This window comes from Symphalangus syndactylus, chromosome 11 (assembly GCF_028878055.3).
Source record: "Symphalangus syndactylus isolate Jambi chromosome 11, NHGRI_mSymSyn1-v2.1_pri, whole genome shotgun sequence".
NCBI classification, from domain to species: Eukaryota; Metazoa; Chordata; class Mammalia; order Primates; family Hylobatidae; genus Symphalangus; species Symphalangus syndactylus.
In genome coordinates, this window is record NC_072433.2 from 12,975,796 (window position 1) to 13,003,514 (window position 27,719).

The window sequence follows — 27,719 nt, forward strand, 5'->3', positions numbered from 1 at the left end:
GGTGTGAAATGTATTTCTTAACTACGTGGTGTTTACTATGAGCACTTAGCACAGCTCATAGAACATTCAAGATAATAGGCAGTCAATGAATGTTCAGCTGCACTAAATTTAATTTAAACGTATATAGGAAAAAATTGCACAAGTAATTTCAGAAAAGTTTTCACACAAAATGGCATTAGGAAAATTGGTAGAACTTTACATGTTGTGCTGGAATTATCTTGTTATATGCCTGTGACCTTCTTGGGTCTGTGGGGACTTAGCTTTATATCAGTGTGCACGATGGAAGATCCTGATTTTTAGAGTCAGGAAGACCTGCGTTCCAATTTTGTCTCTTGACCCATATAAACTTTTGGACATTGGGCAATTTTTTTCGGCACTCTGAGCTTCAAATTCCTCATTTAAAAAAGACGAAATAATAGCACTTACCTAATGATTAAGAGAGGGATCAATTCTAAACATCTAATACTTTGCCTGGAACATAGTAGATGCTTAATAAACAGTTAATTAAAAGGGTATAAAACATAATTGAATACTGGTATATATTTTAAAACACTGTTTTGAGTATCCAGGAAAAAGTATGAAGTGTAAGAGTCATTAAATCACATGCATGGGTAGAAATTCCTTGTGACCTTTTGAAAAATTGAAAAAAAGCATAATTGTAGAAGATTGCTTCCTTTTTTAAAAAAAAAAATTGCCCAATTAGTGTAATATGCAAGATGTAAACTAGAAATTGAGTCAAAACCAGAGTTAGTTGCTTGTAAAGATTAAAAGTGAACTCACACTGGGTGTGGTGGCTCACACCTGTAGTCCTAGCACTTTGGGAGGATGAGGCTTGAGCCAGGAGTTTGAGAACAGCCTGGACAAAATAGTGAGACTTTCTCTCTACTTAAAAAAAAAAAAAAAAAAAAAAAAAAATTAGCTGGGGGTGGTGGTGTGTGCCTATAGTCCTAGCTACTCTGGAGGCTGAGGTGGGGAGATTGCTGGAGCCTAGGAGTTTGAGCTTGCAGTGAGCTATGATCTTGCCATTGCACTTCAGCCTGGGTGACAGAGCAAGACTCTTATCTTTAAAAAAAAAAAAAAAAAGGAAAAAAAGAAAAGGTGAACCCAAATAAATGCTCTCAAGTCAAGAAACCTAGATAAAGATTCATTAGTAATTATTGAAATTGGTTGATATTCATGTGTAAATTATATACTCAGGGATGAAAAAATAGGGATATGTTTAGATGGAATCTTTATATAAATTTTCTTTTAGAATTAGAAGCAGACAAAACTTTAAAGAATAGAATATCCTGGGTTTAATTAGCAAACAAGTACAATCAGTTGATAAAATGGTGTTCACTCAAGAGTTTTCAGAGAATTAATAGGTAGAGTTACGGAGTTGTTGGCTAAAATGTATAATCTGTTACTCTTCATATCAATCATGTTCATATAAAGGTAGGTTGTCGATATATGTTTACCATGGTTTCAATGCCCTCTCTAAAACTCATGTTGAAATTTAATTGCCATTGTGACAGTATTAAGAGGGATCATGAAGAGGTGATTAATGTCATTATTGTGGGAGTGGGTTTGTTGTTGCAACAATAGGTTGTCATAGAAGTGAGTTTAGCGAGTTTAGCTGTCTCTTGCTCTCTCATGCTCTCTCGTCCTTCCACCTGCCGCCAATGCACAGAGACCATCATCAGTTGCCAAGCATCTTGATACTGGACTTCCCTGCTTCCAGAACTGTGAAAAACAAATTGCTTTATAAATTACTGAGTCTGTGGTATTTTGTTATAGCAACACAAAATGGACTAAGACGATGTCCCATTATAAGAATGTTTGTAGAGGACTTACAGATAACCATGGGTCAGCTTGTCTTGCTATATTTAACACTCAGGAGTTTAGAATAAAACATTATTGAATGTGGTTTTGTAAACCAAAAACCTGAATGATTGGTGTACTGGAGTTATTTAGGGGATTATGGAGTATGTTGAAGAGAAACAGTGAAAATAATTTATGTAAACTTTATAAAATCTTTCAAGGTTCTAATCTGAAAGGAATAAAATCTTTTGTGTTACCATAGGATGGAGGAGAAATGTTTATTCATGGAATCATATTGATTTAGTAAGTAAACATCAGTTGTGAACTGTCAGTCTTTAGAGGAAAAAGTGTATTATGTGGGTCCCAAGTTGGGACCAATCTCATTTCACATTTTAATAAATGGTGTAAAAGAAGGTGTATGTAGTCAATTTTTAGCTCTTTTGGATAGTGAAATATCCCAGGAAAAAAACCTAACTGCAGATAATGAGTGAGCAAAAAACTGAGTGAACTCATGTGAGATAGTTTTCAGTGGTACATTTGGGGAAAAAAATCACATGAATTATAATTATTAACTGAGGAGTCTTGAATTTAAAGTCAGGAAAAGAATCTATAAGCTCTAATAGATAATTATGGATACTGTGCTAAGAAGATCCACAGTATGCTAGACATTTTTTGAGAGTATGGGAATAGTAAGTTATCATGCCATTATTCAAAATCATACCTTATACACACCCAAGATAAATACTATATGTTCTGTTAAATAAAAATAATGAAGTGTCTGTAACAGTATACTAATAAATATTTATTCCTTGAGGCTTTTAATACTGAGGAGGAAGATGTAATTGAGGTTCTAAAATGGGACCTTGGATGAATTCCTCAAATTCCATCATGCTGGAATTGTGGGCAGAGTATGAGTGCTTCTAGGAATTTTATAAAAGTCAGTTTAAGATAAATATCTTAATTATCTATATAATATTAGAGAGTAAGTTAGTGGAAATTAGTACCATAAGATGGGATATAGACTGAACAAATTTTTTATGAAAATTAGATTCGCAGATGATACATACATAATAGAATAGTAAAGAAAATCTGAGATATTTAGAATGTGTTTTTTCCTATTTGAAAAAATGACATGAATATCTTCATTTAGTGTCAGACAGAATCTAGGATTTATGGAAAGCTTAGGAGTTAAAACTAGGGAAGTATAGTTGGCTGTGACTGGAGACCACTCAAAGTGTATAGTGGGGTTATCAATACTTTTTATCAGGTAAAGGAAGAAGCTTCCTTCTATATGGAGTTTGCTAATAGTTTTTTTCTTCTCTAGTTTGCATCTGTTGACATGATTATACAGTTTTGCCTTTTTGTTAGGGGATCTCAGGTAAAAATTCATAGATTTTTAAATTTAACTTGAGATAATTTTGGTAACATATTTCTTTAGAATATTACCCATATGTAAATTTGATAATGTCTGTTTCTGTAGAATATTACCCATATATAAATTTTCAAATATTGGTATAAAGTTGTTCATAATTTTTTTTTTATTGTGACAGCTCTGTATCTATGGGTGTAATGATGTCATTTTTCATGTGTATATGTTTTGTTTGTTTTTGCTTGATTTTCTTGACATCACATTTTAATAGTAGGGACTATACTGTTACTCATCATTTTACCTCAAATATAATACTCACAGGTAACAGGCTCCAGTGAACTTCCAATGAACTGAATAACCTTGACTTTAATTCTCCTGTTTCTGGCCAGTCTTCTCTGTCCATTGCTAACTTTCCTTCCCCTTTTCCCTCTCATCCCCCACTGCCATGACCCCCACATTTTCTGTTTTTTCCCTCTCTTCTATGCCAGTATGCCCTTTTAATTTAGTGATCTTATGCAATCCAAGCTTTTGCCTTCTCTTATTTAGATAGCTCCCAAATTTATAACCTTAACCTGACCTTTCTTCTAAGCTTTAACTGCTGGCTTGACATTTCTCCCTGGGTATCTCCTTGCTTCCACCTTCAGTGCAGCACAACCAAAGTGAAACTCCTTACTTCCCTCCACCCAAACCAGTTCTTTCTCCAAATCTCCTGGTTTCTATTAATTGGCACTGCCGCTCACCCAGGCTCAAAATGTCAGTCATTCTGAGACTCTTCTCTCTTACCTTACATGTGCTCATCTGCAAAGCTTTACATTCTACTGCTACAACCTCCCTATATGTATATATGACCTCCCTTCTCATCCCTTCAGCCACCACCACCTTTATTCAGACCCTCACTGCTTTCTACCTGGAGTACTGTAACACCTCCCTGTCTGATTGAATCTAGTTCATCTGTTACACTGAGGGGAGATTAAATTTGCTAAACACAGTAATTTTGTACCACTGTTTAGCCCCAAATTACGTAGTTCTCCTCACAGCTGCTAAAATAAGAACAAACTCTTTAGCTTTTCCAGGTCTTCCATAATAATGCCCAAATATACCCATCTTGGCTTGTCTTTCCCTTACTACCTTACTGGCACCTGTATTCTAGCGTAAGTGTTTTATCTCTATTGTACTTTTTAAAGTTTCTGCTCAGCTGTTTGCTCTTCAGGGAATGCCATTTCCCTTATCTCTGCCTGTTGAAAGGAAGCTTGTCAAGGATAATCTCTTAGATTCTTTGTTAGGCTTTATAACCCACAAAACACTTTTCTTTATTCTTTTTAGGGCACCTACCTCACTTTGTATTATAGCCAATTGTGTACTTGCTTAATATTTCGGATTATAAGTCCCTGGGGTGTAGGAACTATTTTTTTACTCAGCTCTTTGCTTTTTATTGCTTTAGCAAATTAGCATGGACAAGAAATACTGATTGAAAATAATTAAAATGATTACAGTTGTTTTTCATTTCCTTCAGTGAAATTTCCTACACTGTCTTCTTAAGAAGTTTACTCAATGCAAATTAACAATACAGAAGTCCAGTAAATTTATCTGTTTTAGAGATGTAACTGCATGTGTACAAGTCTTGTTCTTGGAGTGTTTTGTGTTACTTTTCTAACAGGTGCTATCTTATGGTATAATAAGGCTTCTGCTTGAAGTGAGACCAGAGACATTATAGTTGAGGCATTGATTGATTCTGCTGTAGCAGGGCTAGGTTATATCTACCCTCCACTTGTTCTGGATATTTAAAAAAAATTTTTAAGACAAGGTCTCGCTTTGTCACCCAGCTGGAGTGCAATGGTGCAATCACGGCTCATTGCAGCCTTGACCTCCCAGGCTCAAGTGATCCTCTTACCTCAGCCTCCCAAGTAGCTGGGACCACAGACATACGTCACCATGCCCAGCTCATTTTTTTTTTTTTTTAAAGACAGAGTCTTGCTCTGTCGCCCAGGCTACAGTGCAATGGCACGATCTCGGCTCACTGCAACCTCTGCCTCCTGGGTTCAAGTGAGTCTCCTGCCTCAGTTTCTCGAGTAGCTGGAATTACAGGCACCCGCCACCATGCCCAGCTAATTTTTGTAATTTTAGTAGAGACAGGGTTTTACCATGTTGGCCCGGCTGGTCTCGAACTCCTGATCTCAGGTGATCTGCCCGCCTCAGCCTCCCAAAGTGCTAGGATTACAGGTGTGAGCCACCGTGCCCGGCCAATTTTTTTGTATTTTTAGTGAAGACAGGGTTTCGCCATGTTGCCCAAGCTAGTAAGATAAAAGTACATGTGTGTAAATTCAATGTGGATAAATTTAAGAAGTAAATCCCACTATCGTAGTTTGTTCCTTAATCCATAGAATGAAGATGATTAAAAGAGAAGAGGTTGAATTTTGTTCACATTAAAGAAAACTGTTTTAGGCCAATTCAATGTGAATCTGCCATTATATTTTACATTGATGATATTGTCAATTACTAAAATGATGCCTTTATAGTTGAAAAGTCATGATTAACCTGTCCATTAGCCTGTCAGCAAACTGAACTGATGAAATTTCCTCATGATAAAAGATTCGGGAATACAGGGAACAGATGCATATGGAAATTACATTAAGCAGTAATTCTGTCGTTTACAAGTTAGGTTTCTCTGCACCCTGACAGCTTGAGTACTTGTTAGCTACATCTTGGTTCTCTAACTTCTACTCCTTCCTCCCTGCCTCCCTTCCACAGGTATTTTCGGTAATACGAGGTAGGCACTAGGCTGAGAACCAGCAATGCATTGGAGAATAATGTAGACTCAGAAGGTGCCTCATTGAGCATCCACTCCACTTTTGGATATGTGTAATAAATGATGTTCTTTGTTTTGTAAAATAGTTTCTTATGACAGCATTTATCTTTTTAAAGGAAAAAGGCAGGCAACTCGAGTTCAGATTGATAGTCATTTCAATAATAATCAAAAGTTTAAGCTTCAGCTATTTAAAAAAATTACTGAGCTCAGTGCAGCTACAGGCCTTAATCTGAATCCCTTTGCTTATCTCTGTCAATAGGATGTTGTGAAAAGGAGAAGTAATAAATGTTTAGCAAGCAGTTTGGTATTTACACCCAGTGGCTGTAAACAGTTATTAAAAGCCATTGCATAGGTCAGGATAGCAGGTTCAGTGGCTTGGCCAGGGCGAGGGCTAGAAGAGCACCATCTTTGTGGCTTCAAAGAAGGATATACACGTGAAATTATTCTACTCTTGATAAAACATTTTCTTATTAAGTGCTTAGATTTTGCTTATTAATGCTTATGATTTTGTCTGTAGATTTCTATACACTTCAAAACATCCTGAGAAATTCAAGTCCTGTTTGTGAACACAAGCAAGTTGATTATTTCTTGATTAGGATATTTTATATACAATACTATAGGTTCTAATTCCACTTAGTAAAGATAGCTCCCTGACAAGGCCTGGAAAGGTCATTTCTTGAGACTACAACAATCACAGCCATTCATTGTATTTGGAGGCAAGTATTGGGGCTGGGGTGGGAGTTCCTGTTTGGTGTGCTGGCAAGATTGTTGGACATGGGACCCTGTCTCTAGCTGCCTTCTAGCCTCAGCTCGGCTTCTGCTAGCTGACCACCTGAACTTAAATCATGTTTTCCTCTATCCTTGGGCATTGTTTGATTTTAGGCAAATCACTTGGCATCATTTTGCCTAAATTACTTAAACAGTTTTGAGGGTGTTGGACTAGATGCTCTTTCAGATCATGTCCGATTAAAAGAAATCTGTGATTTGCAGAGCAACAGTAGCAGAAAAATACTAGGCAAAATAAGTTGATGAGAAGTATTTAGTGCTTGTGCAGCATTTAGGATTTTATGGCTAAAACAAATCTAAATTATGAGTGATTCATCATTTTAATAGGATTTTACAAGGTACTTGGAATGGGTCCAAGCATTATATGTATTTCTAAAAGTCAAGGTTTCATTACTAACTGCTGCTGTTGTTTTTGTAATCCCTCAGACCCCTTGTAAAGAGAGAAGATATTACATATTGGGTCAGTTGTTGAGTGGATGTGCTGTTAATCCTGTGGGAAAAAATTTCATGTCTTTGAAAATGCTTTGAACTTTTATCTGGCTGAAAAAGTACATTTCTAAATTTGAAGACAACTCTGAGCAGAGAAAAACTTTATGAATCATGCATGATATGTTTACAAATTATTTGAGAAAACTGCCTGTGAAGGTCTTTGGCATGACTGTTTACCCCTAGAGTCCCATATGTCACACATTGCCTGTTTACCCCTGGGGAGTAACCATATTGCATTATTTGTGATCCTTTGGAGTTGTACGAAGGATAATTTAACTTTTCAGATGTGGTTAATATACAGGCCCTCATTCCTAATTATTAACATACATGGCATGACAGGCTTAAATGTTTCCAGGCGTGATTGAGGAACTTGGACATTAAATTACTCTTAGATTATCTTGGCCATTGTAATTTACTACAGAACTGCAGTTTGGGCGTCAATACTTGAAGAGAGTATGTTAACATGAACTCCACTTGAGACACATTTTACATTAAATAAATTGTCTTCTTGAGACACTTAAGTGTTTATTATTTTTAAAAAATACAGTTTGGAACTCTTTTGTCTTTTGAGTGCTTGAAGTTTTGTTAATAAGCAGGCCTTGATTTACATAATCCTGACTGATGTCGTGAGACATTTACTGTAGCTGGAGCACTCTCTCTCCTGCTCATGGAACTTTCCTCCCCCGAGTCCTGCTTTTATCCCTGCCCTAGTCCAGAGAAGCCATCTATCTTTCATCCACTTCACAGAATAGAGTCTCATTTTCCTCCAGAAACAGCTCACCATTAATCAATGCATAAGAGGGCCCATTTAATACTGCTGCTGTTTGCAGCTAAAATCCTTAGAGATCTAGAGGGTTTGTTATTAATGGAGACATAAGAGAGGCTATGTTCTATTTTGTAGCGGACCGGAGGAGGAGCAGATGAGGTGGGCAGAGGTAGCAAATGAGGTGAATTTAAAGAGGCAGAAGGCTGGCTTGGGCTGAGAACTGCTTGCTGTTATAGCTCTGTGGGCCGCTGCCCCGCACTCACTGTTCCTTACCCATGTCTGTCTTCTGTCAAGCTTAGTATCTACCCTCAAACTTCCAGTCCCCATCTGGTCTTCAGCCATTCTCAAACCTTCCGCACCTCTCCACCTCATTCAGTGGGAGGCACTGCCTCACTGCAGCAAGGTAGAGAGTCGATGGATTCCTGATGCCCCCAATTGGAAGTCTGAGTTTTCTCACTGAAATGTTTGTACTCATGCCAGTTAGTCCTTGTAGAACTGTAAGTATACTGTAGGGCTATACAGTTAGAATATATGGGTTTAAAAGGCTTTTGTTGCTGGTCATAGAATACATAGATTAAAAAGGCTTTTGTTGTTGGTCTGGGGTAACCTTATAATCATTTATGACATTGTTCACATGAGTGTCCCAGGTTCTAAACAGTCAACCTAAAATGGATTTTTGAAACACATTTTTCTAGAAAGATTATATTTTCCCATGGAACTCATGTTCAATTGTCTTCTCTTTCACTTTTTTTTTTCTTGAGATGGAATCTTGCTTCATCACCCAGGCTACAGTGCAGTGGCGCGATCTTGGCTCACTGCAACCTCTGCCTCCCGGGTTCAAGCGATTCTCCTGCCTCAGCCTCCTGAGCTGGGATTACAGGCACCCACCACCACGCCTGGCTAATCTTTGTATTTTTAGTAGAAATGGGGTTTCACCATGTTGGCCAGGCTGGTCTCGAACTCTGACCTCAAGTGATCTGTCCGCCACGGCATCCATCCCAAAGTGCTGGGATTATAGGCATGAGCCACTGTGTCCAGCCTTCACTTTTTCTTAACCCTGCATTAGAATGAAAGCTTCAAGTGATACTAGATCCTTAACGAAAGAGAAAGTAGGGATCTTTTGTTCTTAGAATTTCAAGTTGGTCACCCATTTTAAAGTGCTGTAAATAATCACTGATTATTTGATTTTTTTTGGATCAACCTTGAAATGGTACTGGTGTGGAAAGGTTCATCTATTATTTTAGTTTTTTTTGTGACCTTCTAGGAAGGATATTATATATGACAGAATGGAACTTAAGAACCTGAAAAGGCATAAGTAGAAATTTTACACTGATTTCATTTATTAGAATGCAAATTTTTAAATGGATATTTGATCCAAGGCTTTGAATAAACTTCAGTTCTACTGTTGACTTTGTCCCTTGAAACTTTTTACTAACCTATGGAGTTACAACTTTAGGCACTTGCTAATGTATTTACAGTGACTGTTGAAATAATTCAAATTTATTGACCATAGGAGGATACTAAATATTTATCTTTCCTGTTTAGTGCCTGTAGTGAAATAGAATATAAGTTAATGGTTAATGGCTTATAGGCTATTATTTCTGAAATACTATCTTCACATTATCTAGTGGTATCATTTATATTTTGTATGTGTTAAACACCATATTTGGAATCTACCCTTACGTAAATTTTGCAGCTTGGGTAAAAAAAAATTCCAGGAGAGATTTTCTAGCCATGTAGGGATGTGTGTGTATGTGTGTGTGTGTGTGTGTGTGTGTAATTGCAAAAGAAGAAAAGTGTGTAAGTTTGGGCTAGGGAGAAGTCCTTTTAAAAAAAAAAAAGTAATAATGTAGTAATATAATGTGTATTCTGGCACTCCTGCAGTATCTAGTGCATTCTAGAATGTCTCTGCTTGGCATTAATTCAGCATGTGACAATCTGTGGCAAGTATGTTAGCTTAGTATTGGGATAACCAAATGAAAAATGTGTTTGTAGATGTAGAACCAGAGAAGGAAGCTGAAGTATTTAATGCAGTATTAAACCAAAAGTGTTTTAACATAAAAGTAATTGAATTTGCATTGGTATAAACGTTAGAGGGAACAAAAGGCAATATTTTTATGTTTTAAATTTTGAGGGTAATAATTTATAGAATTCTTTTGAATTTTCTGAAAACTTCAAAGTTGACTTATTAAAGCCACTTAGTAAGGGAAGCTTTGATTTTCTACAGGCCTCAAAGGACTGCCTTAGGGTTTATCGTTTTATTTTGCTTCCTGTTACTTTAATTTTCAAGATCCTGAAAGTGATTGCTTATTGTGGTTAATTTAAATAATCCAGATATCTTGAATTTTAAAACTATGAGGACTTTAATGTCATTCATTTGTCAAAACAGATAAATAATTTAGAAGTGGTTGGTTGGCTGAATAATTACTTATGCATGTAATATCAGCTCATGGAAGTATTAGGTATATTATCGAGTTCTGTAGTACGGATAACAAATTTAAAAAATACATCAAATCCTAGCAGCATTTTTTAACAGTTTAAAAAGTCTGTTTTTAGGAGAAAAGAATCCTCAGAGCTTTTTAATTAGTTATATTCAGAAGTTGTCTTAGATAAAAAGAGATGTGTATTGAAAAAGTTTTTGTATGGAATGTGGCATTTGCACAAAATACATTGAGTAGACAACATGGTATTGAACATGTATTATTAAATGGAATGCATTTGAGCATTGGAAAATTCATCCTAAGGTCTTTCTTTTGTTCCTTTTGTATCTTCCAATATTATGGAAGATTATGTAGCTTATCCCTTATATTTTGTTACACTAAAATTTAGAATTCACTCATTAAAAAAGTATAAACAAGCCAGTAATATTTTAAGTACTAAATAAGAGCATTCATGAGTAATATTTGTTATCTTTGTTAAAACAAAATTCATTGCTGATTAACAAAGCAATTAAGTTACTTTTTTCCCTCAAGCATGCATCATTGCAAGACAGTTTTACCAACTTTAGTTATGGACAATTAAACTGTGTGGCTATGTATGTGTATATTGAGGAACTAACACATTTATAAATCGGTTGAGGCAGCAAGACTTCATTGACTGTGCCCTTGTAGTGTTGGCGAGTTTCATAGAATTTTAACTACTGATTTATTTTTATTTACTTAATTTGTTTTGAGACAGGGTCTTGCTCTGGCACCCGGGCTGGAGTGCTGTGGCACGATCATAGCTTATTGTAACCTCAAACTCCTGGGCTTAAGCGATCCTCCCACCTCCCAAGTAGCTGTAACTACAGGCATGTGCTGGCATGTGCTACCATACCTGGCTAATTTTCAAAGTTTTTCTAGAGATAGGGTCTCACTATATCAGGTCTTGAACTCCTGACCTCAAGCAATCCTCCCACCTTGGCCTCCCAAAGTGCTGGGATTGCAGGCATTGAGCCACCATGCCCAGCCTATTTGTTTCTTTTTTTTTTTTTTTTTCAACTTTTTAAGTTCAGGGGTACATGTGCAGGATGTACAGTTTTGTTACATAGGTAAACATCTGCCATGGTAGTTTGCCACACAGATCATCCCATCACCTACGTATTAAGCTCAGCATTCATTAGCTATTTTTCCTGATGCTCCCCGCTACCCCCAACAGGCCCCAGTGTGTGTTGTTCCCCACCATGTGTCCATGTGTTGTTATCATTCAACTCCCACTTACAAGTAAAAACATGCGGTGTTTGTTTTTCTGTTCGTGTGTTAGTTTGCTGAGGATAATAACTTCATGTCCTTGCAAAGGATATGATCTAGTTCCTTTTTATGGCTGCATAGTATTCCATGGTTTATATGTACCATATATTTTCTTTATCCAGTCTATCATGTTGATTCCATGTCTTTGCTATTGTGAATAGTGCTGCAGTGAACATATGCATACATGTATCTTTATAATAGAGTGATTTATATTCCTTTGGGTGTATACCCAATAGTGGGATTGCTGGGTCAAATGGTATTTCTGACTCTAGGTCTTTGGGAAGTCGCTACACTGTCTTCCACAATGGTTGAACTAATTTACACTCCCGCCAGTAGTGTAAAAGCATATCTTTTTCTCTGCAACCTCGCTAGCATTTGCTGTTTTTGACTTTTTAATAATAGCCATTCCGACTGGCGTGAGATGGTATCTGTCTCCTTGTGGTTTTGATTTGCATTTCTCTAAGGATCAGTGATGTTGAGCTTTTTTTCATGCGTTTGTTGGCTGCATGTATATCTTCTTTTGAGAAGTGCTTGTACATGTCCTTTGTCCACTTTTTAGTGGGGTTGTTTGTTTTTTTCTTATAAATTTGTTTAAGTTCCTTGTAGACTCTGGATATCAGACCATTGTCAGAAAGTTAGATTACAAAATGTTTCTCCCATTCTGTAGGTTGTCTGTTTACTCTGATGATGTTTCTTTTTCTGTGCAGAAGCTTTTTAGTTTAATTAGATCCCATTTGTCAATTTTTGCTTTTGTTGCAATTGCTTTTGGCGTTTTCATCATGAAATCTTTGCCCATGCTTATGTCCTGAATGGTATTGCCTAGATATTCTTCTAGGGTTTTTATAGTTTTGGGTTTTACATTTAAGTCTTTAATCCATCCTGAGTTAATTTTTGTATAAGGTGTAAGGAAGGGGTCCACTTTCAGTTTTTTGCATATGTCTAGCCAGTTCTCCCAGCACCATTTATTAAACGGGGAATCTTTTCCCCATTGCATGTTTTTGTCAGGTTTGTTGAAGATCAGATGGTTGTAGGTGTGCAACAATTATATTACTGAGTTCTCTATTCCGTTCCATTGGTCTATGTGTCTGTTTTTATACCGGTACCATGCTGTTTTGGTTACTGTAGCCTTGTAGTATAGTTTGAAGTCAGGTAGTGTGATGCCTCCAGCTTTGTTCTTTTTGCTTAGGATTGTCTTAGCTATTTGGGCTCTTTTTTGGTTCCATATGAATTTTAAAACAGTTTTTTTTTTCTAATTCTGTGAAGAATGCCAATGGTAGTTTAATGGGAATAGCATTGAATCTATAAATTACTTTGGGCAGTATGGCCATTTTCACAATACTGAATTTTCCTATCCATGAGCATGGGATGTTTTTCCATTTGTTTGTGTCCTCTGTGATTTCGTTGAGCAGTGGTTTGTAGTTCTTCTTGAAGGGGTCTTTCACTTCCCTTGTTAGCTGTATTCCTAGGTATTTTATTCTCTTTGTAGCAATTGTGAATGGGAGTTCATTCATGATTTGGCTTTCTGCTTGCCTGTCTTTGGTGTATAGGAATGCTAGTGATTTTTGCACATTGATTTTGTATCCTGAGACTTTGCTGAGGTTGCTTATCAGCTTAAGAAGCTTTTGGGCTGAGACGATAGGGTTTTCTAGATGCTGGATCATGCCATCTTCAAACAAAGACAATTTGACTTCCTCTCTTCCTATTTGAATACCGTTTATTTCTTTCTCTTGCCTGATTGCCCTGGCCAGAACTTCCAGTATTATGCATAATAAAAGTGTTGAGAGAGGGCATCCTTATCTTATGCCAGTTTTCAAGGGAAATGCTCCCAGTATGATACTGGCTGTGAGTTTGTCATATATGGCTCTTATTATTTTGAGGTAGTTCCTTCAATACCTAGTTTATTGAGATTTTTTAACATGAAGGGATGTTGAATTTTATTGAAGGCCTTTTCTGCGTGTATTGAGATAATCATGTGGTTTTTGTCTTTAGTGCAGTTATGTAGTGAAGCACATTTACTGATTTGTGTATATTGAACCAACCTTGCACCCTGGGGATGAAGCATACCTTGAAGCCACCTTGATCCTGGTGGATAAGCTTTTTTTTATTTTTTATTTTTTTTTATTATTTTTTATTTTGAGACTGGATAAGCTTTTTGATGTGCTTCTGGATTCAGTTTTCCAGTATTTTATTGAGGGTTTTTGCATCACTATTCATCAAGGATACTGGCCTGAAGTTTTCTCTTTTTTTGTATTTCTGCCAAGTTTTGGTATCAGGATGATGCTGGCCTTGTAGAATGAGTTAGGGAGGAGTCCCTCCTTTTCAATTTTTTGGAATAGTTTCAGTAGAAATGGTACCAGCTCTTCTTTGTACCTCTGATAGAATTCAGCTGTGAATCTCTCTGGTCCTGAGCCTTTTTTGGTTGGTAGGCTATTTATTACTGCCTCAACTTCAGAATTCATTATTGGTCTGTTCAGGGATTCAGTTTCTCTCTGGTTCAGTCTTGGGAGGGTGTATGTGTCCAGGAATTTATCCATTTTTTCTAGATTTTTCTAGTTCATGTGCATAGAAGTGTTTATAGTATTCTCTAATGGTTGTTTGTATTTTGTGGGGTCTGTTGTGATAATCCCCTTATTTCTGATGGTGCTTATTTGATTCTTCTCTAGATTTTCTTCTTTATTAGTCTAGCTTGCAGTCTATCCATTTTATTAACTTTTTCAACAAACCAGCTCCTGGATTGGTTGATTTTTTTTTTGAAGGGTTTTTTTATGTCTCTATCTCCTTCAATTCAGCTCTGATCTTGGTTATTTCTTGTCTTCTGCTAGCTTTCGGATATTTTTGCTCGTGGTTCTCTAGTTCTTTTAGTTGTGATGGTAGGTTATTAATTTGAGATCTTTCTAGTTTTTTGATGTGGGCATTTAGTGCTATGAATTTCCCTCAACACTGCTGTAGCTGCATCCCAGAGATTCTGGTATGTTGTCTCTTTGTTCTCATTAGTTTCAAGAACTTGATTTCTGCCTTAATTTCATTATTTACCAAGAGTCATTCAGAAGCAGGTTGTTGAATTTCCATGTAGTTTTGTGGTTTTTGAGTGAATTTCTTAATCTTGAGTTCTAATTTGATTGTGCTGTTGTCTGAGAGACTGTTATGACTTCAGTTCTTTTGCATTTGGTGAGGAGTGTTTTATTCCAATTATGTGATCAGCTTTAGCCTCATTTCTTTTTTTTTTTATTATTATACTTTAGGTTTTAGGGTACATGTGCACAATGTGCAGGTTTGTTACATATGTATCCATGTGCCATGTTGTTTTGCTGCACCCATTAACTCGTCATTTAGCATTAGGTACATCTCCTAATGCTGTCCCTTCCCCCTCCCCTGCCTCATTTCTTTTACAAAAACTTGTATAGTGTTTACCATGGGCTAGGCATTGTTCTAAATACTTTTGTTAATATTGACTTACTTGAGAGCAACCTGAGAGCAACACTGTGAAGGGGTTTTGACTGTTTTCAGTGTTATAGATGGTAGAGTTACACAAGTTACACAGAGGCTGGGTAACTTGCCTAAAGTCCCACAGCTATTATGTATAGAATTACTATTCGAGTCTCAGCAGTTTGCCTCCTGAATTTTTGACCTTAACCACTGTCCTCTGTTGCCTATTCAGAAAGGTCTCTCTTGGAAAGTTGAGTCCAAATTCTTTCCTTTGTGAGACTCTTTCCTCTCAAACTTTCTCTGACCAGACAAGGGACCTTGGGAGAGACGTGGCACACCACACACACACACACACACACACACACACACACACACACTCCTCAGCAGTGCTGGGTAGGCTAAATTGTGTGTACAGACACTTAGAGTTGTCAATAATCAGTCCATACCAGGTATTCAAAAACATTAATGAGTTTATTTTAGCACTCAATTTGTTTTGTGAGCTCTCCTGCTCCATGGCATCTTTATAAATATAAACTAGTCTCCATCAGTATATATATTTGTGGGACACCTATTGTCTCTTATTTTTGGCTATTTTGGAAGATGACTTTCTTTTCCATTGTGATGCCCTAGTCCTCTCCCCTCTTCACATGGCCCCTCCAGAGTGGACACCTGTGTTCATAGCACCATTATTTACAATAGTCCAAAGGTAGAAGCAACCCAGGTGTCCATCAGTGATTGAATGGATAAGCAGAATGTGGTATATACATTGATTTGGTTTTGAACTGTGTCCCACCCAAATCTCATCTCAAATTGTAATCCCCACATGTCGAAGGAGGGGCCTGGTGGGAGGTGATTGGATCATGGGGTTGGATTTCTGCCTTGTAGTTCTTGTCATAGTGAGTGAGTTCTTAAGAGATCTGGTGATTTTGTGGCATTTCCTCCGTTTTTTCTCTCCCTCTTTCTCTCTCCCTCTCTCTCTGTCTCTGTCTCTGTCTCTCTCTCCTGCCACCATGTAAGATGTGCCTTGCTTCCCCTTCACCTTCACCTTCCACCATGATTGTAAGTTCCCTGAGGCCTCCCCATGAGGAACTGTGATTCAATTAAACCTCTCTTCTTTATAAATTAAGATACTTCTTTATAGTAGAGTGAAAATGGACTAATACATACATATAATTAAACATTAATTACCTTTAAAAAAGAAGGAAATTCTGATACATGGTACAATATAGGTGGACTGGCTAAGTGAAATAAGCCAGTCACAGAAGGACAGATATACCCATGTGTTACACAATGATGTTTCAGTCAGTGATAGATCATATATACGACGGTGGCCCCATAAGATTATAAAGGTACTTAAAATTCCTATCATCTAGTGCCATCGTAGCCATCAGTATGTCTTAGCCCAGTGCATTACTCACATGTTTGTGATGATGCTGTATAAACAAACCTACCATGCTGCCAGTTGCATAAAAGTTCACAGTAATGTCATAGGTATCCCTGTTCACTCACCACTCACTCACCCAGCATCTCCCAGTCCTGCAAGCTCCATTCATTGCAAGAGCCCTGTGCAGGTATGTAATTTTTAAAAAATCTTCTATACCTTTAAAAAGATGTTTCAGACAGTATTTTTACTGTGTCTTTTCTTTGTTCATATATATTTAGAGACACAAACACTTGCCACTGTGTTGCAGTTGCCCACAGTATTCGGTACAATGGCATGCTGTACAGGTTTGTGGCCTGGAAGCAATAGGCTATACCCTATAGCCTCGGTGTGTAGCAGGCTCCACCATCTAGGTTTGTGTAAATATGCTCTACAATGTTTGCAAAATGATGAAATCACCTAATGGTGCATTTCTTGGAAGGTATCCCCATCATTAATTGACACAGACTGTAGTGTAGGATTCTACTCTTACGAAGTACCTAGAGTAGTCAAATTCATAGAAATCATATAGAAGAGTGATTGCCAGGAGTAGGGAGCCAGGGGGTGCGGGGGGAATGAGAGTTGTTTAATTCGTATAGAATTTTGGTTTTACAAGGTGAAAATAGTCCTGGAGATTGGTTGCACAACAGTGTGAATGTGCTTAACAGTAACTGAACTGTCCATTTAAACAATCACGGCAAATTTTTGTTATGTGTGTTTTGTCACACACAAAAAAAAGGCCCTTCAGATTTGGTGTAAAATCTGTTTAGCTGTTGTAGTGTGTTGCTTCAGTAGACAAAAAGACAAAAAGAAAAACCAGCTCAGTTCTGCTTTTGAGATGACACACATTGTGGTACCTGTGTGAATGTGTTTATATCAATTCAGAAAAAGCGTGTTGTGGAAGTTGAAGAAAGGGAAAAGCCAGTATGGGGGGCAGTGTGAGCAGAGATCATGGAAGCAGAAATGAATGGAACATGTCTAGAGTGACTGCGAAAATGGTCATAGGGAGAGATTCTTTTTTTTTTTTTTGAGACGGAATCTCATGCTGTCGCCCAGGCTGGAGTGCAGTGGCACAATCTCAGCACACTGCAACCTCCACCTCCCAGGTTCAAGAGATTTTCCTGCCTCAGCTTCCCAAGTAGCTGGGATTACAGGCATGCACCACCGCACCTGGCTGGTTTTTGTATTTTTGTAGAGATAGGGTTTCACCGTGTTGGTCAGGCTGGTCTCAAACTCCTGACCTCAGATGATCCGCCACCTCGGCCTCCCAAAGTGCTGAGATCACAGGCACAAGCCACTGCGCCCAGCCAGGGAGAGAGAATCTGACCAGAGCAAAATGAATATTACTAAGAGCTGTTATCAGTCTCCATTTTTTCAGTCTCTACTTTTTGATAATTGAAGTTTGGTCATTTTGTTTATATTTCATTTCTCACCACAACTATCAGGTAGAGTATTTGACGCCTTTTGCCAAGGATCATTTCAGGGAAGGCTCTGTGCTGTGAGTTACTAGGATTGATGTAAGGATAAGGCTACAACCCCCTTCCCTTAGAGTTTCATGCTCTAATAGGCAAGATAAGAAACGTGGACCAGTATAACTAAAATGCAAGACAGAGAGTCGAGTGATACGCAGTATCAAGAACGTTGTACATAGACTAGAGAGATGGAATTCTCAGAGGGAAGACCAGGGAAGGTCTTAAAGAAGTAGGAGCAGAACTTTGAAAGACAGGAAGGATGTTAGTAGGTAGAACTAATAAAGATACAGATCCAGGGTGAGCACATGACACAGAAAGATACAGGGAAGTCCAGGGTGGTCTCTGCTAGGAAGGGCACAGAGCTCAGTGTCATCAGAGAATAGGATGCATGTTGGTTGCAGGAAGAATAAAGTAGCAAAGGTAGTTTAGGGGCAGATTATATAGAGAAGTTTGGAAGTCATGTTAAAGAGTTGGAACTTAATTATGCAAGCAGTAGGAGAACTGTTGAAAGTTTTGAAGTGTGGGAAGACAGTGCATTGACACCATCAGAAGGTCAAGCCAATAGATGCCATGTTAGGAAGCATGCGGGTTGATATATGGGCCATTTTGTGATTGTTTAATGATATGACTTGATTCTTTGGTGTCCATCTGAAGTAGGAAATTAGCTTGGATAAATAAATAAGGAGGATATAAATTTGGCCTTAAAAGTTAGGCATAGGGGTTAAAATTTGATTGAATTCACTATATAGAGCTATTGGAAGAGTTCTGAGCAAAGTTTTATCAGGTAGGTAGCAGTAGGTAGAGTAAATTGTATAGATGAGAAAGACTGGGTAGTTCAAAGGCTATTGAAGAGTGAAAAGCATGAAGACCTGGACTAGGGTAGTAGTAGCAACAGACACCAAAAGAGGAGAGGGTTAACCTGAAGTAGAAGAAATAGTGGAAGGAAGGAAGGAGGGAAATTAACAACTAAGATGCATATTTTATTTGCAAAGCATTTATTGCTTGACAATATAACTGGCCAGTGTTACCCACTCTTAGAGAATAGGTATGCATATTGCTCAGGCAAGGGGCATTGTCATGTAACAGTCTGGGTGAAGAATCTTTGTTAGAGCAAGCTGATGGAGGGTCTTGGATGGCTTTTAGGACTGGTGAATTGACAAGTGCAGGTAGTGGTCACCATTAACGTGTACTGAATTTGTTGGCTGTGTCCACTGGTGTGCCTAGGCCAGTGGTTCTCACCCTTCCATGCCTTGATAAATGGCAAATTCTGTTAAATTTTGAAAGTTTGTGTAAATTTTTTGCTGTTGATGTGTATTCGTGTCGTCCAACAGAGTGTGAAAGAGAATCTAACCCAGCAGGTTATTCATGGCAGTGTTGGAGCAAAGCAATGATTGCTCTTAAGAAGCAAGAGGCTTAATCTCTAGGCCAGTGCCCAGAACTGCCCATTGCTGGCAGAGTTCGGGAAACCTACTTCAATAGCAGTGGCTGCTATTGGGAGTCTGGGACTGATGCAGCTTCAGGGTGATGGGACAGCACTGGCACCCCAAGGTACCCATCGGTGTAATAGTGAATGCTTTGGAGTACTCTGGACATGGTTCAGTTTAGATGTGGGTTTTTAAATTCATTCAGGTGTGCCCCAAAAAGTACAGTCTTTGAACATGCCCTGCAAGCAGTTGGAAAAGACTGGTCCAGCCAGCTCTTTGATAAATGCTGCAACTACATAATGGGGTGGATGAAGGTAGGGTGAAAAGAGAATGGAATTTGGAAAATGAAATCATAAGTTTGAATCCTTGCTTTGCCACTATCATTGAGACCCCAGGCAAGTTATCTCAGAAACTGAGAAATCGCAGTTTTCACAGTTTCTTTGTAAAATGAAAGTAATCATATTTACCTTTCAGTCCTGATCTGGTGACTGTAGTTAAGGACTATAAAGTTCTAGGCATTGTACTCCATGAATAAAAATAATTTATTTCCCGTCTCCACTGTGGGATGACTTCAGTGCTTTATTCTTCTCTGTATTAAGCAACCACATCCCAGCTTTCGTAAAGCATGTGTTTCTCTGAACTATGGACTCCTGGAGTTTGATCTTTAAAGATTAAATAGGCTTAGAGTAGTCAGGCCAAGAAAGCAAGTGTTGGTCGCTTGTGAATTATTTAAAATGGAAAAAAATAATTAGATATGAGCATCAAAATTTGCTGTTAAAAATCTATTTAAATTGTAATACATCTGAATACACATTCATACACATTATGAAGCACCTTTAAAAAAGGCGCCACTTCCCACCCCCACCTAAAAACAGCAACAGCAAAATTTATGACTAAAATAGTCAAAGGGGATTTTGGCAGACTTTTCTATCAACTTCCACAGAAAAAGACCCATTTTCCTATTTAGAATTAGGAAGAAGAAGTTGGGAAAATGTTTTAGAGCAGCGTAGAGTCAGAAATATCATATTATAATATATTGTAGTATTTGGAACATATTCAAGTGTAGGTAGTTTTCTTTTAATTATTAAGCATAGTTTTAAACCTGCTTACAAATGTAGCCATTTTAATTCACAGTGGGCTAAACTTGGCACAGATATTCTCTGCTCAAACACAAATGTAGTTGCTTTTTAACTGAAAAAGTTGACTTGCTGCTTTTTCAAAATTCCTAGAGATTTAAAAAAATGTATTTACTTTGTCCAGTTTTAGCTACAAGCAATGGTGTTGGCTTCTTCCCCAACCACTTCTAATTCAAGTTACTGTTTACTATATACTTTTGTTTTTAGTAAAATAGTTGATTTACAAGTCTTAAAATGGCTTCTCTCATTGCATAGTGACTGCTTTTCATGAGTATTGTTTTTGAAACCTTAATAAAGCAGCGCATGTAACATGAATATAAAAGAAAATCCTGTTGACCTCGAGGGTACTTTGCATTCTAACATTTTCAGCATCTCTATTCATGTCATGATGTAAGTCATGTTTTATTGTTTAAAAGTGTAGTTTGTCTGTGTATGTGGAAAACTGCATTTATTCACACTGCCTTTGCCGGGACTGTAACATCTTAATGATTTTATTTTGTTCACAATATGTTTGATTGCTCCTTCACTGAACATGAGATTTTTGCTTTAGAAAATTTAAATGTAAGCATTTAAAGATAGAGCTTAAATGAAAATTAAAGCTTAGCTTAAAATGAAGTTGGCTAAAGTCTGACTTTTACTTTGATTTCTCTGGTGGTATGCAGTTTAATGCCGGAAAAAAAAATGTAGCTCTAAAATAACATCAAAATGTTAGACTTTTTAGAAGTTTCACATAAATTAATACATAGCATTAATTTTAGACATTTTAACATAAGGAATATCTGTTACTTGTAGCTATGAATTCTTAGGCAACTGAAGAGATCTGTAAAAAGGAAAAATCTAATTTAATACAGTTTTAGCAATTTAAAAATTAGCTTAAAATTTGTAGTACCATTTTATATTTCAGCAAGCTAAAATTTTGAATTAGAGTAAATTCAAGGACATGTAAAAGCTGTATTAAAAATTTAAAGACTAAAATGATTACTTTTCTGATTATGTGCTGTACTCTATTGTGTTGTTTTAAACTTTTTACTTTAATATTCTGGCATTACATTCGTCTGTAAAAGTTAGATTCTATTTTTTGTTTTGTTTCAGTAAGAAAGCTTTATGCTGTTGTTTCTATGTGCCCGAAATGATTAGCAGATGACAGTTTTACTCCCGACCATTATTGTAAGAGAAAGCCCAGTAAAGAATATCTTAAAAATATCATACACTTGCTATATATGTAAATGTAGAATTTGCTTTTTATTATTAAAAGCTGTACCATATGAGCATTTCAGAATGTAAATAAATTTCTCCTCCATGTTAGAACTGTTTTCTTTACTGATTGTTCTTTAGTAAATGGGAGTACAGGAGGCTTTAAAATGAATTAGCTAATTGAAAGTTCTTATTTAGGAGAGAAATATTATATATTAATTCCTTGTCTATTTGCTTTGCATAGCTGCCATTTCCAGATAACTGAAGATAACCAGCTCGTAGGTGTTAGAATTGCTTTTATTTTATTTAACCACTTCAACCAGAAATTTTTTCTAAGTGTATTGCACACAGCCATACCTTTTAAGATTGCGTAAGCATAACCTGTCTTTTTCTCGTGACTCAGTAAATACTGTGCATGTTAATTTTTGTTAACTTGTGTTCAGCATTTTGCTTTTGTACTATGACGTAAGACTTTTCCAAATTTTAATTTCTGGTATCTGATTTTTTTCTATGACTGCCAGCTATTGTTTTTACTATTGACATTCATCTTTTTTTTGTTTTTTGGTTTGTTTTTTTTTTGAGACAGGGTGTCTGTGTCACTCAGGCCGGAGTGCAGTGGCACGATTGGAGCCTACTGTAGCCTTGACCTCCTGGGCTCCAACAATCTTCCCGTCTCAGCCTCCTGAGTAGCTGGGACTGCAGGTGTGTGCCACCATGCCCGGCTAATCTTTTTATTTTTTGTAGAGACAGGGGCCTCTCTATGTTGCCTGTGCTGGTCTTGAATTCCTGGCCTCAAGCGATCCGTCTGCGTTGGCCTTCCAAAGTGTTGGGATTACAGGCATGAGCCACGGTACCGAGCTCATACATTTTTCCACTGTGTTCCTTATTTGAAGCAAATAAGAAACCAGATCATCATCATCGTTATCATTTATTGAGTGTTTTATAATCTTCATATCCTGTGTCAAAGGCATTATTCCCATCTTGTACTGGAAAAAAAAATAGGTTTAGATAGGTTAAATAACTTAATGGAGGTGAGGCAGTTGGAAGTGGTAAGATGGAATATGACTCAGACGAGTTTTTCTATATGTATAAATATGTATGTGCCTTTGTAAATACTACCCAGATGAAAACAGGATATTTATATCACTCCAGAAGGTTCCCTCTCCTGTGCTCTTTTCCATTAGTATTTCCCCAGAGATAACCGCTGTGGTGACCTTGGTCCCTATAAGATAGATCTCTGTTCTTCGTAATTAGTTTCACCTGTTCTTGAACTTTATAAAAGTTAATCATATAAGATATACTTTTTTGTGTCAGGCTTCTTTGCTGTGCATTGCATCCATGAGATTTCTGAATGTTGTAGTATATAGCGTTAGCGCTTTTGTTTACATTGCTTTGTAGTATTCCATTATATGCGTATGTTAAAATTTATTTATCCTGTTGATGAATACATCAATATTTGGGTCACTTTCTATTTTGGTGTTATGAATAAAGCTGCTGTGAACATTCCTATTTGTGCTTTTTGTGGACATGAGCCCTCACATCTCTTGGGTATATCCAAGATCGAAATTGCTGAGTCTTGGCTGAGGCATGTGGACTCACACCTGTAATGCTAGCATTTTGGGAGGTCCAGTTGGGAGGATGACTTGAGGCCTGGAGTTCAAGACCAGCCTGGGAGACTCCATCTCTACAAAAAATTAAAAAATAAAAAAGGTCAGACGCAGTGGCTCATACCTGTAATTCCAGCACTTGGGGAGGCTGAGGTGGGTGGATTGCTTGAGCCCAGGAGTTTGAGACCATCAACATGGCGAACCCCCATCTCTACAAAAGGACAAAAAATAAGCCAGGCGTGGTGGCTCACGCCTGTAGTCCCAGCTACTCAGGAGGCTGAGGTGGGAGGATTGCTTGAACCCATTGGGGGCTACGGTGAACTGTGATAGCACCACTGCACTCCTGGGCAACAGAGTGAGACGCTGTCTCAAAAAAAGAAACCAAAAACAGTAGCCAGGCATGGTGGTGTGCATCTATGGTCCTAGCTCCTTAGATGGCTGAGGCAGGAGGATTATTTGAGCCCAGGAGTTCAGGCTGTAGTGAGTTATGATCATGCCACTGCACTCCAGCTTGGGTGACAGAGTGTGAGATCCTCTCTAAGGAGGAAAAAAAAAAAATTGCTGGGTCTTATACATTATTGCTGAGAATAATGTATATTGAGCCTTAGTAGGTACTAGGTACTACCAAACAGTTTTTCAAGTGGTTGTATCAGTTTATATTCTCATCAGCAATGTTGTAAAGTTCTAGTTGCTCTGCATCCTCATTACTTGTTGATATTGTCCTATTTTTTTTTTCTTTGTTTTTAATTTTACTTATTCTGGTAAGGTATCTAGTATAACACCAGGGAAATGCAAATGAAAAGTTATTTTTTAACATGAAAAAAAATTTAATGTCAAAAATACATTCTGTGTGTAGAGATAAATAGGTGTGTACATGGTCTTGAACCTTGCTGAGTTTTTTTCCTCTTAACCTCAGTTTTTATAAGTGAGCCTTGATTGCTTGCTTAATCACTGATATTAATAGAGTTCTTCTATAATAAGGACAAGTTCAGTATTCCAGAAACCACTTGTTTAGTTTAGAATTTTATTTAAGGAAATTTATTCAAGGAATTTAAGATGGTAAATGTCTATTCAAAGAATCCAGTTTATGAATGATATCTAGGAGACCTAGAGAGGACAAGAAAAATTGTACCCAAGAATGTCACAAACTTACTGTGTAGAAACATACAAATTGTCTTGTAGAAGAACTGAGGAAAGACCTTTACAGCTGAAAAATAATCGGTTTCTTTCATTGAAATATAGCAGGTACATATAATCTATAGACTTAGAATTGTATTCATTCGATGGTTTACATAATCTCATAGTTATGCTGAAAAGTTATTGAATTGATTAGTTCTTGGTTTTCCAAATTCAGTGCCATTTACAGGTCTTCAACTTTTCTGTATGTGTCTCAGGTACACTGATTAGTCAGACGGTCTCATCTGAAACTAATGTATAATAGTGCTAAGTTGTGTAACTTGCCATACCAGTTTTACAGTGTTTTTGTTTTGCTCAAAGTAGATGAAAGGTTTATTTAAGTGTGGCCACACTGGTACCGCATTCCTGGTGATCTTGGTAAGGTTAATGACAATCTTTGTCATAGAAATCAGGAAATGTGGGTTGAGCCTCTGGGATGCATGTAGCTCGTTCATTAAAATGCTGCTTCCCAAAGGAGTGGAGATTGTTGGAAGCTCTTGGTAGGTAATGTAGCTTTAAAAACCCATCTGTCTGTCTGTCTGTCTGTCTGTCTGTCTCTCCATCTATCTACATTCAGTTTTTTTTTTAACTCTCTTAATACATCAGTGTTTAATCATAGTATCTACTGTGTGATTGCTTTCTCTAGTAACATTAAAAACCACTTTGGAAATCCAGGTCGGTTTTTTTCCTGGTTTTGTTTTAGTTGGAGTGTTTTGGTTAGTAGTGATGATGGTCATATAGTGAGATTGTACTGGTACTTTAACTGGTTGACTTTTAACTACATTAATTTTGTCTGTCAGTATTCTGATTTATGCCACCGCTTTTTACTTTTAGAGGGTGGATTGAAGAGTTGCTTAAAATAAATGTCTTTGAAATAGAATCAGTTAAAGCAATTAAAGCAGTTTTGGTACTCACTTAACTTTGAGGTATCCTTTGGACAATATTTGAATGGATTATATTATGAATTTTGCAAAAATTTCAGGGCTTCTCACAAATGTATAAATGTAGGCATGCATTTATGTGGAGAGAATACATACTGCATTCTTGCTTTCTGTTGAGTATGTTGTTACCAGGCACACTTTACTTAATTTGTTTCAGATATATTCCTTAATGACATTATTCAAAATGCAAATGAATATAAGGCAAGATTGTTGCTCATTTGAAGATTTGTTCATTTCAAGACTTTTCATGTATGTCTGTAGTGTAAGGAAAGTGATGACAGAAGCCGAATGTATTAATCTCCTTGAGCAAACTTCAAGAATATACTTAATCTTGAATATGAATGGAAAACTTTGAAGTTAGGCAAGGAAAGCTTAAGCAAAGGCAGTGAAGTGGGTTAGTGGCTGGTAAAGGACTACTGGGACAGGAATGAGTGAAGTTAGGATTGTCCTTCGTGTGATCTCTAGAGAAGCTAGGAGATAAGTTATGTATTAGAACCACAGTAAGGTAGCTGAGGCCTTTAATTTTTTTAAAGACTGTTTCTGCATTTTGTAAAGTTAGTGTTGAATTTAGAGACTATTTCCAATACTTCAAAGGCTAAAACTAGTGAAAGCTGAATATATCTCATGACATTTTCTTTTCTTCTTTATGCATCTGGATGAATATTGAGTTACCAGTATGTCTAGGAGTGAATCTATATAATGGTCAAGTACACTTTGCTAGCTTTTGAGCTTGAAATCTTCAACACTGGATCACTGGAGGCAGTGACCAATGATCTCCATGATTTGTTATCTATATATCATGTAAGAAATTAAAAATTTGCTATCAGTTTTCCTCATGTGAACCCCCCTTGTTTTATATTTTATGAAAGACATGTCCTCCAAATTACTTTGTTTTCTGTATAATTTTAGGAATCACAGCTGTGTGTGCGTGCGTGTGTGAGTGTGAGAGAGAGAAATGCAGAAAGGTTAGTTTTCTGTAGTTTTAGTTGTATTAATTTTATTGCTGTCACTATTTTGAACTAACAGTGAAATGCCTGTATCCTTTCACATGTATATGGGAGAACTTAATAAAGGTAAGAGCATATGTACTTTATATACATGGACTTATGTATGTGATAGCGACTTAATTATTAAGGGTAAGAGGATGTATACTTCATACATAGATGTACACAGACTTAACGGTTTATATTACATGTAGTAGACTACTTTGAAAATAGTATTAATTGAACCATATCATGGCTACTAGGAAGAATTGACAAAAGTGTTTATATGATTAAAAACTGTAGGAGTTTTGGTGGAAGCCTATTAAACTGTAACTCAGTGTTTTTGGCTTGTCTTGCCAGTTGTGAAGAGGTGAGGAGTAGTGCAGGCTAGTTTCCTAGTGGCCTCATTTGAGCTGCCTCTGCTATTAGAATGGTAGGTGTGTCCCAGGGAGAGCAGTCAGCTACTTAGAATGTTGGTTGGTAATGGCCTTCATTTGTGAGATGAGGTTAGAGATGATGAAGCTTTGGCCAGAAAGATCAGAATGACAGACCAAGTAAATGGGCCACCCATGTGAAAGATTCTGGGGGAAAGTTAGATCCCATTTTAGCCTCTGTAAAGAACAGACAAGATTCTTAAATGAAAAGTATAAGTGAAAACCTGCAGTTAAGATGTTATTTTCAGTCAGGCATGGTAGCTCACGCCTGTAATCCCAGCAGTTTAGGAGGCCAAAGTGGGCAGATTACTTGAGTCCAGGAGTTCAAGACCAGCCTGGGTGACATGGCAAAATCCCATCTTTACAAAAATTAGCCGAGTGTGGTGATGTGCACCTGTAGTCCCAGCTACTTAGGAGAATCACCTGAGCCAGAGGAGGTTGAGGCTGCAGTGTGCCGAGATTACGCCACTGTACTCCAGCCTGGGCGACAGAGTGTTTAAAAAAAAAAAAGTTATTTTCTACTTTCTATTTATTAAATTAGTAGAGTGAGTGAGTGAGAGACTGCCCTTTGTTAATTAGACTGTGATTGAAAGAGCATTTTCAGGAACTAGTCTTTGGTATAAATTGTTACTACTTTTCTGAAAAATCACTTTGGCTTTGTATAGCAGAAGCCTTACCAGTTGAGCATATCTTTTGACCAAGGAATGCCTAGGAAATAATTATATAACCAGACGAAGATTTGTGTTCAAAGATTTCTGTCAT

At 37.2% G+C, this 27,719-nt stretch overlaps 1 protein-coding gene across 16 annotated transcripts in view; it reads left to right on the plus strand.

The window, feature by feature from the left end:
- Positions 1 to 27,719, plus strand: part of NCOA2 (nuclear receptor coactivator 2) — a 298,236-nt gene that overhangs the window by 54,117 nt on the left and 216,400 nt on the right. Inside the window, exon 1 of one of the 16 annotated variants that reach the window (XM_055232959.2) lies at positions 25,020 to 25,099. The exons of the other annotated variants lie outside the window; for them this stretch is intronic. The gene's annotated coding sequence lies outside the window, so the exon portion shown is untranslated. Of the gene's footprint in view, positions 1 to 25,019; positions 25,100 to 27,719 lie in introns of those variants that run through there. 16 annotated transcript variants of the gene reach the window in all.